The sequence below is a fragment of the Hylobates moloch genome, unplaced genomic scaffold (assembly GCF_009828535.3).
Source record: "Hylobates moloch isolate HMO894 unplaced genomic scaffold, HMol_V3 SCAFFOLD_9, whole genome shotgun sequence".
Taxonomy (NCBI): domain Eukaryota; kingdom Metazoa; phylum Chordata; class Mammalia; order Primates; family Hylobatidae; genus Hylobates; species Hylobates moloch.
This window is the reverse complement of record NW_026652284.1, coordinates 42,718,110-42,738,011: the sequence shown is the minus strand read 5'-3', so window position 1 is coordinate 42,738,011 and position 19,902 is coordinate 42,718,110. Positions and strand designations below refer to the sequence as shown.

General features: G+C 38.4%; 1 long non-coding RNA gene across 1 annotated transcript in view; it reads left to right on the top strand.

Moving 5' to 3' along the window:
- Nucleotides 1-751: 751 nt before the first annotated feature.
- LOC131384304 (uncharacterized) overlaps nt 752-19,902 on the top strand; it is a 46,549-nt gene continuing 27,398 nt past the window's right edge. Inside the window, exon 1 of the long non-coding RNA XR_009215014.1 lies at nt 752-891. This is a non-coding gene — a long non-coding RNA (uncharacterized LOC131384304). The remainder of the gene's footprint in view (nt 892-19,902) is intronic.

Below are 19,902 nucleotides of genomic sequence, written 5' to 3'. Positions count from 1 at the left end.
TAAAATACAAAATTAGCCAAGCATGGTGGCACACACGTGTAATCCCAGCTACTCAGGAGGCTGAGGCAAGAGAATTGCTTGAACCCAGGAGGCGGAGGTTGCAGTGAGCCAAGATCACACAATTGCACTCCAGCCTGGGTGGCAAGAGCGAAACTCCATCTCAAAAAGAAAAAAAAAAAGAAAAGAAAAGAAGGTGTTTAGGGCCAGGAATGAGTCCCAGTGCTTGGGCAACCCTGTGCAGGGTTCCGAGCTTCCTTCTCCTGCAGCCCCAGTGTCTCTGTCACCTTCCCATCCACTTTCAGCGCATTCTCTCAGAATATCTCAGCCTGCTTTTTGTGTGTGCTCCCATAGTAAATAGTGTTGCTGCTCTCATTGCATGCATCACTTATCATCTTTGCCTGATTACCTGGCTGTCTCTTCTACTTGGATGTATGCCTGTGGGTGAGAATCACAGCATATTCTGGTTTAATATCTCAGAATTGTGCTTGACGCATGCTCAACAAATGGTTTATAATGCATTTTTATTAATCTCACCATATTTATACTGCAATTGTCCATCCTCTAGATGCATTGCTCGAGCCTCATCCACTCATTATTCCTTATCTTTTCCTATTTCCACAGGTTAATAACATAACAATCTTTCAGAAGCAAAACTTTATCAAAATCTAGCCAAAGGGTAATAGAAAAATAAGTAGGAGATGGAGTTTACTACATTTAATTGCATCTGTGCATCTCTTTCTCTTTAAGCACAGAGTGTGTTTTCAGCCTCTGAGGAGATGCCAATTAGCATGACATATCTTTGGAAACATGAAGCTAGTATATCTTTGATATACGTGGAGCAAATCAACAAAGATAATGAGTCCAGCTGGTGGCTATGGAAGTGGACAGAAGGTAGGCAGATTTTAATGATTTCCAATTCTTCCGGATGCCAATTAGGAAATGACCAACAACGTGCAATCACTGTAGATTAAGAACAAGATGCCATAGGGAACATTTACATTACCAAGCTGTTTTTTAGACTGTCAACATTCCTCTTCATATTTAAGATAGGAAACAAGTTTACCAGGGACAAGGCTAGGAGAAGGGGATTGACTGCAAGGGCCTCTGAAGGGACATCTGGAGTGGCAGGAGTGTTCTACATCATGATTGTGGGGTAGCTGTGTGACTCTATACACTTACCAAAATTATCAGATTGAGCACTTAAAATCGGTAAATTTTTGCATATAAATGAAACCTTGAGAAACCTGATTTTTTAGAAGAAAGAAAGAAAAAGTAAAAAAGAGAAAAGAAAGAGGGAAGGAAAAAAGGGGATCAAGGCAAGAAGCAGAATGCTATGGTTCACATGTTTGTCTTCTTCAAAACTCAGGTTGAAGTTTAATCCCCATAGTGATAGTTTTGAGTGGTGAAGCCTTTAAGGGGAGAATGAATTAATCCACTTATGAATTAATAAATTAATAGATTAATGGGCTATCATGAGAGTGGAGCTGGTGGCTTTGTAAGAAGAGGAAGAGAGACCTGAGCTAGCGTATTAGCACGCTCATCCTCCTTACTGTGTGATGCTCTGCTCCCCCTCAAGACTCTGCAGAGTGTCCCCACCAGCAAGAAGGCTGTCACCGGATGCAGCCCCTCAACCTTGGATTTCCCAGCTGGCAGAACTGTAATAGATAAATTTTGTCCCTTATAAATTATTCTGTTTCAGTGTTCTGTTAGAAGCAACAGAAAACTAAGAAAATTGGTACCGAGAAATGTGGTATCGATGAAAATGAATACCTGAAAACATGGAAGCAGCTTTGGAACCAGATAATGGGGTGAGGCTGGAAAAATTTGGGAAAGCAGGCTAGAAAAACCCTATATTTCTGTAAAGGGAACATTAAAGATGGTTCTGGAGAGATCCCTAGAAGGCAAGAAGACTAGGGAAAGTTTGGAATTCCTTAGAGACTGATTAAGTGGTCATACCGAAATGCAGATAGAAATATGGTCAGTAAAGCCCATTCTAATGAAATCTCAGATGGAACTGGGATACAGATATCTACATATATCTATCTATATATATATATGTGTTTGTGTGTGTGTGTGCGTGCCTGTGTGTGTGTGTACACAGAAGGGATAAGCTCATGGGTTATGGATCTAGAATATATCTTCATAGATAGTCCATTTTGAAGCTGTTTCTTCAAAATGTAAAAAATCACTCAAGCCACTACCACTCATCACTTTTTAATTACATGTGCATCATGACAGCCATGGCTCAAAGATTTGGGTTATAGCTTCGTGAGGTTAGTTCTTGCTATAGACTATATCTTTACTTTTACTTCTTGTTACCAGGCTCTTAGGTTATTAATGAGTTTCTTTTTCTTAAAAAAGAAAGCCCGGTAAGAGGCTTATGCATAGAAATCTAAGAATCATGGGAATTATATGGTCTAATTCCATTGATGCTTATTAAATATAATTTCATATATAATAAAAAATATATGATGAAAAAATACATTTTCTTAAAACATCAGATAGTAAATAGAAAAAGGAAGAACAGCATTTAGCTAGTTATAAATAATGCTATCATTTATTGAGCATTTAATTCATACCTAGACCTTGGATAAGAACTTAAGAAAAATTATCTCATTTAATAAAAGCTTTGTAGCTTTTAATAAAAGGGTAACTTCTAAGATTTCTGAATTATTGAAATATTTAATCTTGCATTTTTCAGCTTTGAACTCTTATACATAACAGCTTGATTGGGTTGAAAATTATTTTCCCTTAAAATTCTTTCTAATTTATAATTTTTTTTTGAGACAGAGTCTCACTTTGTCACTCAGGCTGGAGTACAGTGGCATGATCATAGCTCACTATAGCCTCAACCTCCTGGGCTCCAGTGATCCTCCCACCTCAGCCTCCCAAGTAGCTGGGACTATAAGCACAAGCCATCATACCTGGCTAATTTTTAAATTTTTTGTACAGATGGGGGTCTTGCCATGTTGCCCAGGCTGGTCTTGAACTCCTGGACTCAATCTTCCTACCTCAGCCTCTCCAAGTGCTGGCATTACAGGTGTGAGCTACCACATCCAGCCTAAATTCTTAATTATTTGTGAGTTGTTACAAACTAGAGTCACTATACAATACTCAGGTGGCTTCCATTAATTTGCATTAATTATTTATAATACATTTTATTGTACATATTTAAGGTATACAACATGATGCTGTGGACTACATGTAGATGGTAAAACCATTATTATAGTGGAGCAGATTATCATCTCACATAGTTACCCTTCGTTTGTGTGGCAAGAATAGCTAAAATCTACTCATTTAGTATGAAACCTAAAACTGTGTAGTTGTATTACCTAAAGCCTTTAAGTCATACATTAGATCTCTAGACTTGTTTATCCTCCATATCTGTTCCTTTGTATCCTCTGATCTGCATCTCCTCTAATCTGCATCAATCTGAGCTCTTCCCTGGGTAAGCCAGACCCCCCCACTCAGTCCTGCTCTATTTGTGGAGCAACACTGCCTTTTATTCAATATATTTGTTATTACAATGCTTGTTGCAGGAAGTCAGGGACCCCAAATGGAGGGACCGGCTGAAGCCGTGGCAGAAGAACGTGGATTGTGAAGATTTTATGGACATTTATTAGTTCCCCAAATTAATACTTTTGTAATTTCTCATGCCTGTCTTTACTGCAATCTCTAAACATAAATTGTAAAGATTTCATGGACACTTACCACTTCCCCAATCAATACCCTTGTGATTTCCTATGCCTGTCTTTACTTTAGTCTCTTAATCCTGTCAGCCGAGAAGGATATATATCGTTCCAGGACCCTGTAATAATTGTGTTAACTACAAAATTGTACAGCATGTGTGTTTGAGCAATATGAAATGTGGGCACCCTGAAAAAAGAACGGGATAACAGCAATTGTTCAGGGAATAAGAGAGAGAACCTTAAACTCTGACCGCCGGTGAGCCAGGCAGAACAGAGCCATATTTCTCTTCTTTCAAAAGCAAATGGGAGAAATATCGCTGAATTCCTTTTCTCAGCATGGAATGACCCTGAGAAAGAGAATGCGCACCTAGGGGTAGGTCTCTAAACTGGCCCCCCCCCCCGGGGCATACCTGTCTCTTATGGTCGAGACTGTAGAGGTGAAATAAACTCCAGTCTCCCATAGCGCTCCCAGGCTTATTAGGAAGAGGAAATTCCCATCTAATAAACTTTCGTCAGACCAGTTGATCTCAAAACCCTGTCTCCTGATAAGATGTTATCAATGACAGTGGTGCCTGAAACTTCATTAGCAATTTTAATTTCGCCTCACTCCTGTGGTCCTGTGATCGCCCTGCCTCCACTTGCCTTGTGATATTCTATTACCCTGTTAAGTACTTGATGTCTGTCACCCACACCTATTTGCACAATCCCTCCCCTTTTGAGAATCCCTAATAAAAACTTGCTGGTTTTTGTGGCTTGTGGGGCATCAAAGATCCTACCAATGTGTGATGTCTCCCCCGGACGCCCAGCTTTAAAATTTCTCCCTTTTGTACTCTGTCCTTTTATTTCTCAAGCCAGCTGACGCTTAGGAAGATAGAAAAGAACCTACATGATTATTGGGGCAGGTTCCCCGATAATGCTTATATAGATGCGGCATAGATATAGGACAGAGTCAAAATACAGAAATCTAGATAGAAACAAATTTAGTACTCTTTTGTTGAAGATGTACTCATCCTTTGGGAAAGTTCCTACTAGACAATGTGTGATTGTTACAGCTTAGCTTACATTTGAAAGCATATTAACATACAATTTAACCTTCCATACAATGGAATATACAGATTACATTTTAACCAAACAATATGAGTCATAAGCCAAATTTGTCACTAAAATTCACTGCTAAATAGCTGGTTTAGCCTAGAGGAAAACAATAGGAAATGGTAGGAAAAAGGTAATTCCAGGATATTCTGAGCATGGAGACAAGCAGGAAATAAACATTCTGGTTTGGTACTATAACATGGTCATAAGTGAATAACATTGAATATGGCTTTTGTTTTATAACAAGATTTTAAAAAATAGGTGAATAACAATTCAAATAAGATTTAAAGGGCCTGCATTTCCTCCCCAGTAAGCTCTAAATGGAGGAAGATGATTAAGAGTCTAAAACAGAGGCTATTAAGAAAAGACACTCTGGCTCTAAGGGTTTGCCAAAAAAGAAAAAAAAGGAAAGACCGAAAAGTTGAGAGGAAGATGGATAGAGCAATTTTTACAAAACAGTTTTTTTCATTGCAATGTGTTTGGCATATGCCTGACATCCTTCCGATTTAACATTGCGATTGAAACGACACTTGCTGTAGCTTGGGCCTGCATTGTAATTAGGAAAACACCCTATACTCTGAGGCCAAGACGATCACTTGCTCTTTGTTAGCCAACAGTATAGTTTCCAGAAAATGTCTTAACCTTTCCAGTCAAACTGACACAATCCACATTGTGTTAATCCAATTGTGGATTGTGTCGATTCGATTGGATATGTGAACTGTTAAAGTTAACAGACATACTTTCGTAAAACAAACAGAACTGTCAATTTAGAAAATACAGCATATGTAACTAGATTCCTAAAGTAGAGCATTTTAAAATGTTTGAATCAGAATACCACAATACCAAAGAAATTCTCCGCAACTTGAAAGAGTACCTGCTAGACATTGTTTTTTTTTTTTTTTTGAGACAGAGTCTTGCTCTGTCACCCAGGCTGGAGTGCAGTGACGCAATCTCGGCTTACTGCAAGCTCTGCCTCCTGGGTTCACGCCATTCTCCTGCCTTAGCCTCCCGAGTAGCTGGAACTACAGGCACCCACCACTACGCCTGGCTAATTTTTTTTTGTATTTTTAGTAGAGACGGTGTTTCACCATGTTAACCAGGATGGTCTCTGTCTTCTGACCTCATGATCCGCCTGCCTCGGCCTCCCAAAGTGCTGGGATTACAGGCGTGAGCCACTGTGCCTGGCCTAGAACTTTTTATTCCAGCATGGTCCACAGACCCAACAGCATCAGCATCACTTGGGAGCCGGTTAGAAATGCAGACCTTCTAATTTAGAATTTGAACTTTAGGTGATTCTTATCCCTGCTAGAGTTTGAGGGGCACCAGCTTAGAATACTTAGTCTACTACCAGTGAGTGAAAGGTACGAAGGGAAAAAGAAGCCCTTTTCTGACAACATTTTTCTCCTTTTAAACCAGTAATCTCTTCAGAATAGGAACGTTTCTTATTTATCTTTGTGATACCTATAACTAGTAGTATCTGGTCTGTAACAGGCAATCAAATATTTGTTAAATAGCTGAATTTGCTAATAATCCATTTTTTAAACTCTCTTTAGCACAGGCAAGCTTAGAGAGATGCCGATAGAAAGGTTAATTCACCAGACTGGTATTTTCTAATGGCAGCTCTAGCAAATGAATATAGGTATATAATTCTATGTGGAAGACATTTTTCCTCAGTAGTTTGAAGACCTTGCTCAAAACTGTGAAGTCAGCCCTATGTAAAGTATAATATTTTGTCCTTTATAAGTAAGCTATTTTTTCACTCTGGTTTCTTTAATATTTTTCTTCTTTGTTGTCCTGTAGTTTCATCATATTCTAAATGTGGATTTTTTCTTTTTTTTCTTTAATCTTGCTTTCTTTTTTATTTTTTTTTATTTTAGGTTAGGAAGTATAGGTGCAGGTTTGTTATATAGGTAAATTCATGTGACAGGGGTTTGTTTTACAGACTATTTTATCATCCAGGTACTAAGCCTAGTACCCAATAGTTATTTTTTCTGCTCCTCTTCTTCTGGGATTCTAGTTATACATATATGATAGATCTTATCTCTACCCAGTCTCTACCTTTCTGTAATAGTTTCATTCTAACAAGTCTTGGGTTATATTTTGGATAATTCCATCAATTTATAGCCCAATCTGCTGTTAATAAATCCATTTTTTAAATTTTACTAGCTATGTGTTTTATTACTAGCATTCTATTCTTTTTTCCCTTTTTTATACTTCAGTAAGTTGACTTTAAAAACTATCTCATAAGAAAGAATAAAATATTTCTTAGGTCTCGAATATTTCTGTTATTTTAAATTATTTTCTTTTTTTTTTTTTTTTTGAGATGGAGTCTCGCTCTGTCGCCCAGGCTGGAGTGCAGTGGAGCAATCTCGGCTCACTGCAAGCTCCGCCTCCCGGGTTCACGCCATTCTCCTGCCTCAGCCTCTCCGAGTAGCTGGGACTACAGGCGCCCACCATCACGCCCAGCTAATTTTTTGTATTTTTAGTAGAGACGGGGTTCACCATGGTCTCGATCTCCTGACCTCATGATCTGCCCGCCTCGGCCTCCCAAAGTGCTGGGATTACAGGCGTGAGCCACCGCGCCCAGCCATTTTAAATTATTTTCAACATAGGCTTTTAAAATCATCTTTTTAGTTTGTTTCTATAGTTACACGCCCTTGGGGTGGTAAGTCTGCTGACTCTTGCTCATGGTGACTGTTTCCTCAAGTTTTTAATAATATTTTATCTCAAGTGTATCTTCAGTAGAGGTTTGGCTATTAGATTCTCATGTACTCTGGACTATAGGAGGAGTTTTGCATTCACTTCTTCCAGATTCTTCAGGGGTGTTGTTACAGGATCTTTGAGGTGTCATTTTTCTGGCTAGAAACCTTTGTGACCAGTGGTGCCTTTGCCCAAGTTTTGCTCAAGCCCCCTGGGCTTTTTTTGCCCACTTGGCCTGTCAGGCTGTGCTTGGCTTATACTACTGGCCTGGGTCCCACACCTGCCAAGGGTGAGTCAGGCATGGAGTTGTGACGGGTGTGTGAGCAAGCATGGGGTCTGGCCACTGTGCAGTCAGACGTGCCAGCTGCTGCAGTGGGGCAGGCAACTCCAGGTGCTAGCATGGGCTCAGGCACTCTGTAAGGATGCAGCTGGACTAGGCGCACTGGAAGCAGCTTCCACGACTGGCACTGGAAACACAGTGGCACCCGGAAGCTTGGAGATGCCAGGAACCATAGGGCCCCAAAGAGGGAATCACAGCCCTGGCTTGGGGAACCCCCAGGTCTAGGGTCCCTGAAGGACCACAGCTCTTCTCTCCTCTTCACCTGCAACATGGTGAGCAAGGAGCATGTTTCAGCCCTGTTTGTGTTACAGCTCTTTTAGTCTTGCCATTCGACAGGTCCCAAGTTCTTGTTTTGCACCCAGGAAGAATGAGGTATGCAGCCAAGTGGAAGGTGAGCAAGACAAAAAAGAGCTTTATTGAGCAATGGAACAGCTCAGCCTCCCACAGGGGGTAGCTTCTTTCCGCAGACAGGATGTCTTGATGAGTGTTCAGCTCCTAGCAGAAAGGAGACTTGGAGTGGGAAGATCTCTCTGCAGGCAGGTCATCCAGTCATCTCTGCAGCTCTCCACAGAGAGGAGGCCCTGGAGTTGGTAGCTCCTCTCTGCAGCTGGTCATCCTGATGTCTGCCCAGCTCTGGCTGAGCTGGGGCTACTCTCGGCCTCAGAGGGGAGGAAGTGCACACTGATTGGCCCATGGGTGGTCATGGGCAGACCTGGAAAAGGCACCACATATCTCCACACTGGCAGCCCAGGCCCCAGCTTTCAGGCCCTCCCTGGCCTGAAGGTGGAGCGTCACTGGGGACCTGCCCCCTTCTACCCAGGAACCTGTCTGTCTCCTGCTGCTGTTCATGGTGCTGAGGCTGTAGGTGCCAAGGGGTGCCTGCAGGCCAGTATGAGCTGCCCTCAGACCCTCCTCGGCTTCCCTCCTCTGCTCATTGGCGCCCAAAATCTGGAGGGGGACAAGGTGGCAGGGACTGGCATGTCAGCTCTGCCCTGAGCATGTGCACACCCCATGGGGCTGTCACAGTGCCCAAGATCAGCCCTGACTTTGCTCTGACATCAGAACAGGTGCTGATAGCAGGGAGAAGCCAGGCAGTGGGAACAGGCATTTCTGAGCCTGCGAGGGCAGGGGTCCTTCCCGAGCTCCCAAGAGTGCAGGGATGCCTGGGTCTGCAGCCACAATTTGGGCAGCTGCCGCTATGCCTGGGGGGATGGGGATCCTGCCTGCTCAGTGGAGCAGGAGGCCTGGGTCTGCAGCTGAGGTTTGGGCAGCTGCAGCAGCCCTGCCAGCTCTATGGAGTGGGAGGCCTGGGTCGGCAGCTGTGTTTGGGGTGGCTGCGGCTGCACCTTGGGAGCTCCTGCTCCACCAACTTGGAAGGGGTGGGGCTCCCACTTGTTGCCAGCTCCACGGAGTGTGCAGCCCCAGCTGCGCCTCCTTGCTGCAGCTGGCATAATGACAGTGGCCGCTCCAGATGGCCCCTGCTGCCATCAGTATCACTAATAAAGGAACATTTTTTTCGTTGATTTCTCAGCTTGGAATTTCTCACATCATGCAGAGAGTATGGATACTCATTTCTGGAATTTTTAAAAGGTAACTTTTTTCTACCCTAACTCAGAAAGAAAACATTTCCCTGAGTTTAGTACGCTGTTTTTCTCAGCCACCAAAGTGCAGCCCTTGATGAGAGGGCGCTTGTGTGTATGTAAATATCAATGCCCAGCCATTTTCTAGTCTAATAATCCTCCACCAGTCTCTGCTTAATTAGCTTCTGTACTAACTGCTCATATTCTTTCTTCATTGTACTAACTTCTTTATTGCCTTAAGCATATTGTTAATTATTTATTAGGATTGACCAGAATTCTGCTTTGTGTATTATATGTAGTTCAACTTGTTGTCTTTCTTTTATAGTATTTGTATCCATCTGGTATTTAGATATTTTAGCTCAAAAAGTCATATTCTGATACATCATAATATGATGTATCAGCTACTATGTCTGGCAAAGTTTCTTGAGGAAGGACAGGAGACCAAACCCCAGTCTGGATCCCTTCCATTGAGATTAAGGAGAGAGGAGGGGATCAGTGCCAAGGCAAAGAGCCCCAAGCACCGCAGAACCACTCTTTGCAATTCTGATTTGCAATCACTCCACTGACAACACATAAGCAAGATGGATGGAGAGAAGACAATCTCCTGGGTTTTGATTCACCCTCCCTGGGGATTTGAAAAGAGCACTTAGAGGAGAGAATGCCTGATGTGGCTCACCTCTGATCTCAGGCTTTGCACTGCCCTGGTATTACTCTATGAACACCAGTAATCTGGGGCTTTTGTCTTTAAATTTCTGTTCTGAGTGCAGAAAGTGATGCTTGCCCCTAGACAGCTCAGGAAGAGACCAGACTATAGCTTAAAGCCTTTCACTAAGCTTTCCTGTCACTGCTGTCACCAAGGTACAGACTGTGAGACTGAGGCCATCCTTCAACCAAGATGTAGCTGCCCATCCACTCACAAGTCCAGACTGATCTCAGCCTTTTTTTTTTTTAATTTCTCAAATCCTCTTCTTTTTCCTTTCTATTGTTTCTTTAGGTCTGATTTTCAAATAGAGAACCAACAGTTCATACTGATTTTAATATCTTGATAGACATATATAATCTGGCATATTGACCTTCCTTTCTGGGTATTTCCTTTAACTCCTGCTATCTCTCAGATATGCATTAAAGGTCATTGTTATATTTTATTCAACTCTGGGGGGCTTTACAATATAAGGGTTTGGGAATTGGCATGCTCAGAAATTATTGAAACCAGAAATCACTTTTATCTTTTCAAATCTGTGAAACACATATCCTTATGCATTTGAATTGGCTACTTTTCTTTCACCCTTTGCCAAGTTTTCCATGAGATAGTTTTTAAAATCAGCTTAATATTGCTTGGGTCATATGAGCTTCATGATAAACCCTATGATCTTTAAAATAAACAGGAATGTGGCAAAGAAAAAATTAAGAACCTCTGTCTCAACATGAAGCCATAAGGCAGGGTTTTGTTTTGTTTTGTTTCTAATGAGGTAGTGATATAATTATGGTTAAGAGTGTGGGCTTTAAAGTCAGAAATTCAAGTTGGATCACGTGAAGGCTCACTCAGTTTTAAACTACATAAACTTCAGTTGGGTTCTTAATCCCTCTAAGCTTTAGTTTGTGCATCTGTAAAAGTGGCTAATAATAATAGCTACCACGTGCATTGATGTGAGAATTAAATTCTATAACGAGCGCTTAATACAGAGCTGATCATACAGCAGGTACCTAATTAAAAGCTAGCATTATTTTTATTATGTTTATTATGTTTTCTGACTTAGGAATATTGCAAAAGATGAATTAAGGTGTTAGACAACTCCCCTTTTTGTTTTTCCCTGTAAAGCCTCATCTACTCTCATGTCCTGCATTTATATTTATATTTGAAAAGTGACAAACCCCCTAAACTGGCAGATATTCAAGTATTATTTCAATGTAAACCCTCAGCTGCCTCTTTCAGTTTTACTGGTTTTCCCTATTATTTGCAGTTTCTGCAAAGTATGGTAATTTATATGAACCAGAAAGACTTTAGAGCCATTTAAATCTATTGTATTTGTTTAGTCTGATAATGATTTGGAATTAAGATACCTATTTTCCAGGTTTAGCGATACTCTACCTATCTCATGGGTTTTATATTAGGATCACAAGAAGTAACATATGTTAAAGTGCACTGAAATTAGACTATATGAGTATCATAATGGCTACATAAAATGATGTTATAAAATAGATAAAACTATGCCTGCATAATTTTGCTATTAAACGTATGTTTAAATACATTAAGGATTTAAAACAAAAATTTATATATTACTGACTGGGGATAAGTTTGAAGAATTTATCTTGTTTCATGATTGCTTGAGTTTCTATTGATGCTTTTGTATTTTGCTTTTCTAGATTTCATTAACATCATTTGAAAAATCTTTGGATCATTGATTTAGATTTTTAAGATAGGGTTTAGGAGACATTTATTCTGGCCAAGATTGAATAACAGGGACTAATTCACACTCCTGCCTAAACAACAAAAAAAGCTGGACAAAATATATAAAAATAATACTTTTCAGACATTCAACAAGAAGAAGCTCATGACCCTGACTCCCAAAAGAAGGGAAGTAAGCAAGGTAAGGCTTGCAGTCATCTCTGTTTTCTGCTGCAGGCATTTAGTGAATTTTGGCATAGGAAGGAGTGAAGCAGGAATAGGGCCATATGAGGGAAAGTCGAGTGAGGTCCAGAAGATGCAAAATTTAGAGAGATGCTTGCTGCCGGGGTCATGCAGGCACAGAGTTAGCCCAGAGGAAGAAGAATGTGGAGTCCTCCTTGAGCTGGGGAAGGTTAGGTGGCAGGAATTCATAAGAAAGAGTCCAAAGTAAAAGAGACGATGAAGAAAAACAGTTACAGATATCTGCACTGAGTCTCCTTTTCTGACTGATTACTAAGTTCTGCAGGTATAGAGTGACCCCAAGTGAATGAGAAAGGAGACATTATACAGGGCAGAACGTTACTGTAGATAACATAGGGCTGGTTGTGGATATTGAGTTCTAGCCAACCAGCTAAAGCAACCATGCTGAACAACCAGAACATTCAGTAGAGACCCAAGAACTGTCATTGCTTAAGAGGAGAACCAAAGTAGGCCGGGCGCGGTGGCTCACGCTTGTAATCCCAGCACTTTGGGAGGCCGAGGGGGGCGGATCACGAGGTCAGGAGATCGAGACCACGGTGAAACCCCATCTCTACTAAAAATATAAAAAATTAGCCGGGCGTGGTGGCGGGCGCCGGTAGTCCCAGCTACTCGGAGAGGCTGAGGCAGGAGAATGGCGTGAACCCGGGAGGCGGAGCTTGCAGTGAGCCGAGATCGCCCCACTGCACTCCAGCCTGGGCGACAGAGCGAGACTCCGTCTCAAAAAAAAAAAAAAAAAAAGAGGAGAACCAAAGTAGTTTTAGAGTAAAGGCTAATCCAAACTCATCCTAACAAACCTTAAAAACAAGTTTCAAAAGAGTCAAGTTGTTCTGCAACTAAATTAACTGCCTACTGGAAAAAAATGTGACAATTTTTAAAGGAAGTTAACAAAACTAGACAAACAACATTATATTAACAATAATAAGCACCCAATTAAAATTAGTAGAGAGGTGAAGAAGCAGAAAAATGTCACATACAGAAGAGAAAAATCAGTTAATAGAGTCAGACCAAGAATGACAGGTGATGGAATTAGCAGTCTAAAGGAAACATTAAAATCATGAAGAAAGAAATAAAATTTTCACTAAATTTAAGAAGATTGAAATTAAACAGGCAATGTTTTTGGATTATACCAGATTCAAATGAAAAATCAGTAACCAAAAGATCCATGGAATATATCGAAACACTAGCATGTTACACACACACAAACACACACACACACTTCTTAATAACACATGGGTCAAATAATCACAAGAAACATTAAAAAATATTTCAAACTGAATGATAAGAAAGCACAATATATCAAAACATGTGAGAGATAGGTAGAGCAGAGTATAAAGCAAAATTTATAGCTTTAAATTACTGTTAGAAAAAAGACTAACATTAATAATCTAAGCTTCTGACTTCATGAACTAGAAGAAACAACAATTTGAATTTAAAAATAAGTAAAAGAAGGAACTAATAAATGTAGAAGCTAAAATCAATACAATTTTAAAATTGAAATGATATAATTCTATAAACTCCTTCAGAAAATATAACTTGACACTTTCAGACTCATTTTATGAATCCATCATGACTCTGATAGCAAAATCAGACAAAGGCATTGCAAGAAAGGAAAATTATGAACAATACCACTGATGAACATGGACAAAATAGTCCTTAACAAAGTTGTCATGGAGAATCCAGTAATATGTATAGATGATTATATATTATAACTAAGTAGAATTTGTGAAAGAAGTGAGAGGTTGTTACAACATTGGAAAATCAAGCAATATAATTTATATATTAATGAAATATAAAGAAAATCATATGATTTTTTCAATATAGGAAGAAAATGCATTTGGCAAAATTAATTTCCTACTTTGTCACAAACTGTCAAAAACCCAAGCAACTTCAAATTGATGAAGGCCATATATGAAAAATCTACAGCTGATATAATACTTCTTGGTAGGCTGAGGCAGGCAGATCACTTGAGGCCAAGAGTTTGAGACCAGCCTGGCCAAAATAGCAAAACATCATCTCTAAATTAAAATTTAAAAAAAAACACTTCTTGGTAAAATATAATATTTTTTCCTTTAAAATTGGGAACAAAACAAGAATGTCTACTAACACTTCTAATAAATATTGTCCTAGGGTTCTTGGCCAGTTAAATATGGCAAAGAGAATAAATAAAAGACTTACAGATTAAAAAGAAAGAAAAAAAGCTATTGGCAGATGATATAATTATATATTAGAAAATTCTAAAGAATTTACAAAACAACAACTATATCTAATTAATGAATTTAGCAACTTTACAGAAACATCAAAATGCAGAAGAATTAATGGTATGCCTATATACTGGAAATGATTGGGAAAAAAAATTTAAGAAATAACATATTCTCAATAACTTCAAAAAATCAATATAAATTTACATAAACTTAACAAAATATGGTCAAGATCTGTATGCTAAAATCTACAAAATATTTCTTTTTTCTTTTTTTTTTTTTTGAGACAGTCTTGCTCTTGTCACCTAGGCTGAAGTGCAGTGGCGCATCTCAGCTCACTGCAACCTCCACCTCCCCGGTTCAAGTGATTCTCCTGCCTCAGCCTCCTGAGTAGCTGAGACTACAGGCATGCGCCACCATGCCTGGCTAATTTTTGTATTTTTAGTAGAAGCGGGGTTTCACCATGTTGGCCAGGCTGGTCTTGAACTCCTGACCTCAGGTAGTCTGCCCACCTCGGCCTCCCAAAATGCTGGGATTACAGGCGTGAGCCACTGCACCCAGCCAAAATATTCCTGAGAAAAATTATGAAAGATCTAAATAAATGGAGAGATATACCATGCTCATTGATCGGAAGTCTTGGCATTGTTCTAACGTCAGTGTTTTCTAAATTGATCTATAGATTCAGTGCAATCTCAATCAAACTCTCAATGGAATATTTTCATAGAAATTGACAAGCTGACTTTAAAATTTATGTAGAAAATGCAAAGAACCTAATAAAGCTAAAAGAATTTTGAAAAAAGCAGAAAGAACTTAATAACAAAATTTGAGGACTGTGACTGCCTGACTTCAAGACTTCTTATATGGCTACACTAATCAGGTCACTGTGATATGGTCATTATAGTAAACATATAAGCCAATGAATCCAAATAAAGAATCTTTAAGTTGCTCTACACTATTTTGTCAATCAAATTTTTACAAAATTGCCAAAATATAATTTAGTGGGGCAAAATAGCCTTTCAACAAATGGTGCTAAAACAACTGAATTGTATGGAATGCGGTACAAAGAAATAAATTTGACTTAAATCATAGTCTTACACACAAAAACTAAAACTAGAAAATTCCTGGAATAAATTTTCACAATCTTATGAAAGGCAATGATTTCTTATGACAGGCAATGATTTCTTATGACACAATAAACACAAACCATAAAACAAATAAATTGATAAATTTTATCAAAACTAAAACCTGCTCTGCAAAACAGAATGTTAAAAAAGCAGAAAAGCAAGCCACACACCTAGAGAAACAACTATTAATATTTGAAATACATATATCTGACAAAGTTCTTATATTCAGAATATATAAAAAACTCCAATAATTCAATCCAGATTACAAACTAATTTTTTAAAAAATATATAAAATATTTGAGTAGCAATTTTACAAAAGAAGAGAATGCCCAATAAGCTCATGAAAAGATGTTTAATAGCATTAGTCATTAGAGAAATGCAAATTCAGACTACCATGAGACACTCTCTAGACTCGCTACAGGCTCTCTAGACTGGGAAACATTAAAAAGAAATAGAAAATGATAATACTAAGTGTTGGAAAAGATGTGGAGCAATTAGGACTCATACACTGCTGGTAGAAGTGTAAAATGTTATAACCACCTTGGACAAGATTTTGGCAGATTCTTACAAAGTTAAATACATACTTACCAGTAATTTCACTCCTAGATATTTGCCCCAAATAAGTAAAAACTTATGTTGACATCAAAAGACATGGACACAAACATTTATAGCCATTTTATTCGTAACTAGTAACTGAAAATAATACAAATATCCATTAACTGGTGAATGGATAAAAATTATGATATATTTACACAATGGACCACTACTTAGAAATAAAAAGAAATGGCATCACAATACGAATGAGTCTCAAAAACATACTGAGCAAAAAGCCAGAAACAATAGATTGTATAGTGTATAATTTCATTTATATGGCATTATAGAACAGGCAATAGTAATCCGTGATGGAGAAATCAGATCAGTGATTGCTTAGATCTGAGAGTAGAGGGTTGTTGTCTGCAAAGGGGCATAAAAGGAACTTTTGGAGTTATAGAAATGTACTACATGTTGATTAAGGTTCTATGAGTATATATATTTTATTTTAAAAAATCATTGAACTGTAAACCTAAATCACATTTTATTGTATGTAAACTATATCTCATATTTTATTTAAAACAAAAATAGATGCTGTTTTCAATGTTGAAAAATATTTAATCAAGACAAGCAAACAAATCTGATTAGAGCCCAGTAAGTGGAGAGAACATGATCACACTTTTTCTTTATATTTGATGCATTAATGTCCTCAGCATAAAGACTGTAAGTTTATTTAGTAATTCTTATCTATTATTTAAGGTCACACAGTTAATTTTTAAAGCTTCACATGACAACACTAAACAATAAACTAGCTTAAAAGTTGGCATCTGCATTGTGGATTTAATATAATAATGTGTGCTCATCATGACAAGCCAAACAATACAGAAATGTATACATATATAAATAGTCCCTAACTCTCCTGTATGTGTGTCCAACCCTCCCTCCCCATTCCCAAACTTTTAGAAAAACAACAGAAGCAATTTTCTATGTATTCTGCCATCCCCTCTCTCTGTTATGTCAACACATACGAACACCCATTTATATTAAGAAAGGAAGAGAGACCTGAGCTAGCATGTGAGCACATGCAATGTAATTATTATTTAAAATAAAAAAGTTTAAGTTAATATTAACAGATTCAACTTACAATTTTTTAAAGTTGCATAGTTTTCCAGAGACTGGTTGTACCACAACATATTCAACCATCTCCATGTCGATGAACATCCAGATTTTCTTTCCTATTTTTTCCCTTTGTTTATAAAAATGAAGTCATATTCTCTATATCATATACATATATAATATACACATATGAGCATATGAATATATACATAGTCTCTATAACTTGTTTTTCATTGAACATATTTTGAACATGTGTTTAAGTTAATACCAACAGTTTCAACTTACAATTTTTTAAAGTTGCATAGTTTTCCAGAGATTTGTTGTACCACAACATATTCAACCATCTCCATGTTGATGAACATTCAGATTTTCTTTTCTATTTTTGTTAATACTAAGGATGCTCAGAGTGCCAAGTTTATAGTTTATGCTCAACAAATATTTATGAATCAAAGAATTAATGCTGGAATAAATATCTTTATTCTGAAATCCATAAGGAAAAGAGCATATCAGAAAACATTCTTTATCTCCTCCACTTCATTCTACTTGTGGCTTTCACTTAACCTTGTCATAGGCATTTAACAGTGATAACAGAGATTTTCAATTTTTAAAAAATTCAGCACCAAATCATACATGACATGCCAAAGTTTGAAATGGAGGAAAGTGGAGTTGTCCTGGCTGAAACGGAGTGAAAGGGTGAGGCTCCACTCCAGCAACCCAGGGACATCTTGTAAAGTTCCGCGGAAGAGGATTTGAAGTCCAATGATCTACAGCTCGGTTAATTTATCCCCCTCTCCCATTACTATTTCTGAGGTCAGTGCCTGAACTTGAAAGAATTCTAATGCTGTTTTAATGGCGGTGAGGTTGTTTTTTCAGTGAAAATGCTCCTAGTAAAATCGCAAAGATCTAAGCCAGAGTTTTGGTTCTGTTTTTTTATGCAATGTTGCTACTAATTGCTAAAATGAAAGGATGTGATGTATAAGCACCATAAGTACGATGTAAATATTTCCATTTGAGTCAGAATTTAGAAAGAAAATCGTAATACTGTACCTTGCTATTCACGATACGTAATTTTGGAAAATGTGATGAAGGCAGTGTTCAGTTTGAGTTAGTGCAGGAGATGCTATAAGTATGTATTGTGCTTCATATAGAACAAAACTTGCTGGCCTGTTAGTATATAAAGACAAAAATTACTTGTCTATGCTTGTATGATATAAACATAAAACATATTTAAAATAGCTTTCTTTTTTTTTGACATGTTTTCATCTGATAAAATAGCTTTCCAATAGAAACTTCATTCAGTTTCAACTGGATGAACATCTAGATGTTTTCTTTACCCAGATCTGTATATTTCCTGATTCAGTTTCAGTATGTATTTTCAGGGCAAACCACTTAATAAAGTATTGAAGAAGTATTTGCTGTTCAGCCATATAACAATGATGTCCTCCTTACCACCGTTAGGAGGCTCTCAGACCTAGCTCTGCAAAAGCTAGGAAAATTGAGTAAAATAGACGTGATCCCTATTATCCTAAAAGTTTATAATTAGACTCTATACATACTTATTGTCAATTATCTAGATTTGCCAAATACAACAGTCTCCTGACAGCACCACAGCTCTGGTCATATTACATCACCCAGTGTAATTATTATTTAAAATTAAAAAGTTTATATAATGCAGGGATTTTATACCCTCAAAGCCACCCTTTTCTCTTCCACAGTGTTAAAGGGATTACACTATTTTCATTCATTCAACAAAGATATAGTACTTGTTGCTATGTGTCAACACTGTTTTAGTGATGGGGATAGGCAAGAGAGCTTACATACTAGTAAGCAAGTACATATCATATATGCACAACAAATTAATATAATATTAGGTAGTGATTTATTATATTGTCAAGGTAGAGATGAGTGACATGAAAAATACAGCATTTAATGTCATTTAATATTAATATAATTTAATATATTAGATTTAATACAATGTCATTTAAATAGGTCAGGTAGACATTAATAGTTAATGGCATGAAAAAATACAATGGAATAGGGAAATACAAATTGATGTGGGAGTGACAGTGAGAGATGCTTTTTTTTTTTTTTTTTTGAGACAGAGTCTCACGCTGTCACCCAGGCTGGAGTGCAATGACATGATCTCGGCTCACTGCAGCCTCCGCCTCCTGGGTTCAAGTGATTCTCGTGCCTCAGCCTCCTGAGTAGCTGGGACTACGGGAGTGCGCCACCACACCCGGCTAATTTTTGTATTTTTAGTAGAGATGGGGTTTCACCATGTTGGCCAGGATGGTCTCAATCTCCTGACCTTGGGAGCCGCCCACCTCGGCCTCCCAAAGTGCTGGGATTACAGGTGTGAGCCACTGCGCCCGGCGAGAGATGCTCTTTTAAATAGGATGATCCTTGAAGACTCCTGTACTCAATATCTGAATAAAGTTGTGAATTAAGTGGGGTAAGTTATGTGAGGGTCTGCTGGAAGTACATTTTTCTTGGCAAGATGAACAGCAACTGAGTAAATGCTGAGAATACAAATATGTTTTATTTCAAGAACAGTCAAGAGACTTGGTGTCTGCAACCAAGTGCTTTAAAGGAAGCACATAGGAGATACGTTCAGAGTCAGGCAAGGGCCACATCATGCAGGTCTTACACAGGGCAGGCATGATTTGGGATTTTATTATGAGTGAAACAGGAAGTCATGTGGACGCTATACTATAGGTAGGCAAGAGTGGAAGCAAAACCATCTAGGAGGCCAGTGCATAATCGAAGCTAAAGGGGGTGGTAGGCAGCAATGGAAGTGAGAAAAAGTAAAAAGGTTGGGATACATTTTGAAAACAGAGATGACAGAACTTGCTAATAGATTAGCTGCAGAGAGTGAGGGAAAGGAA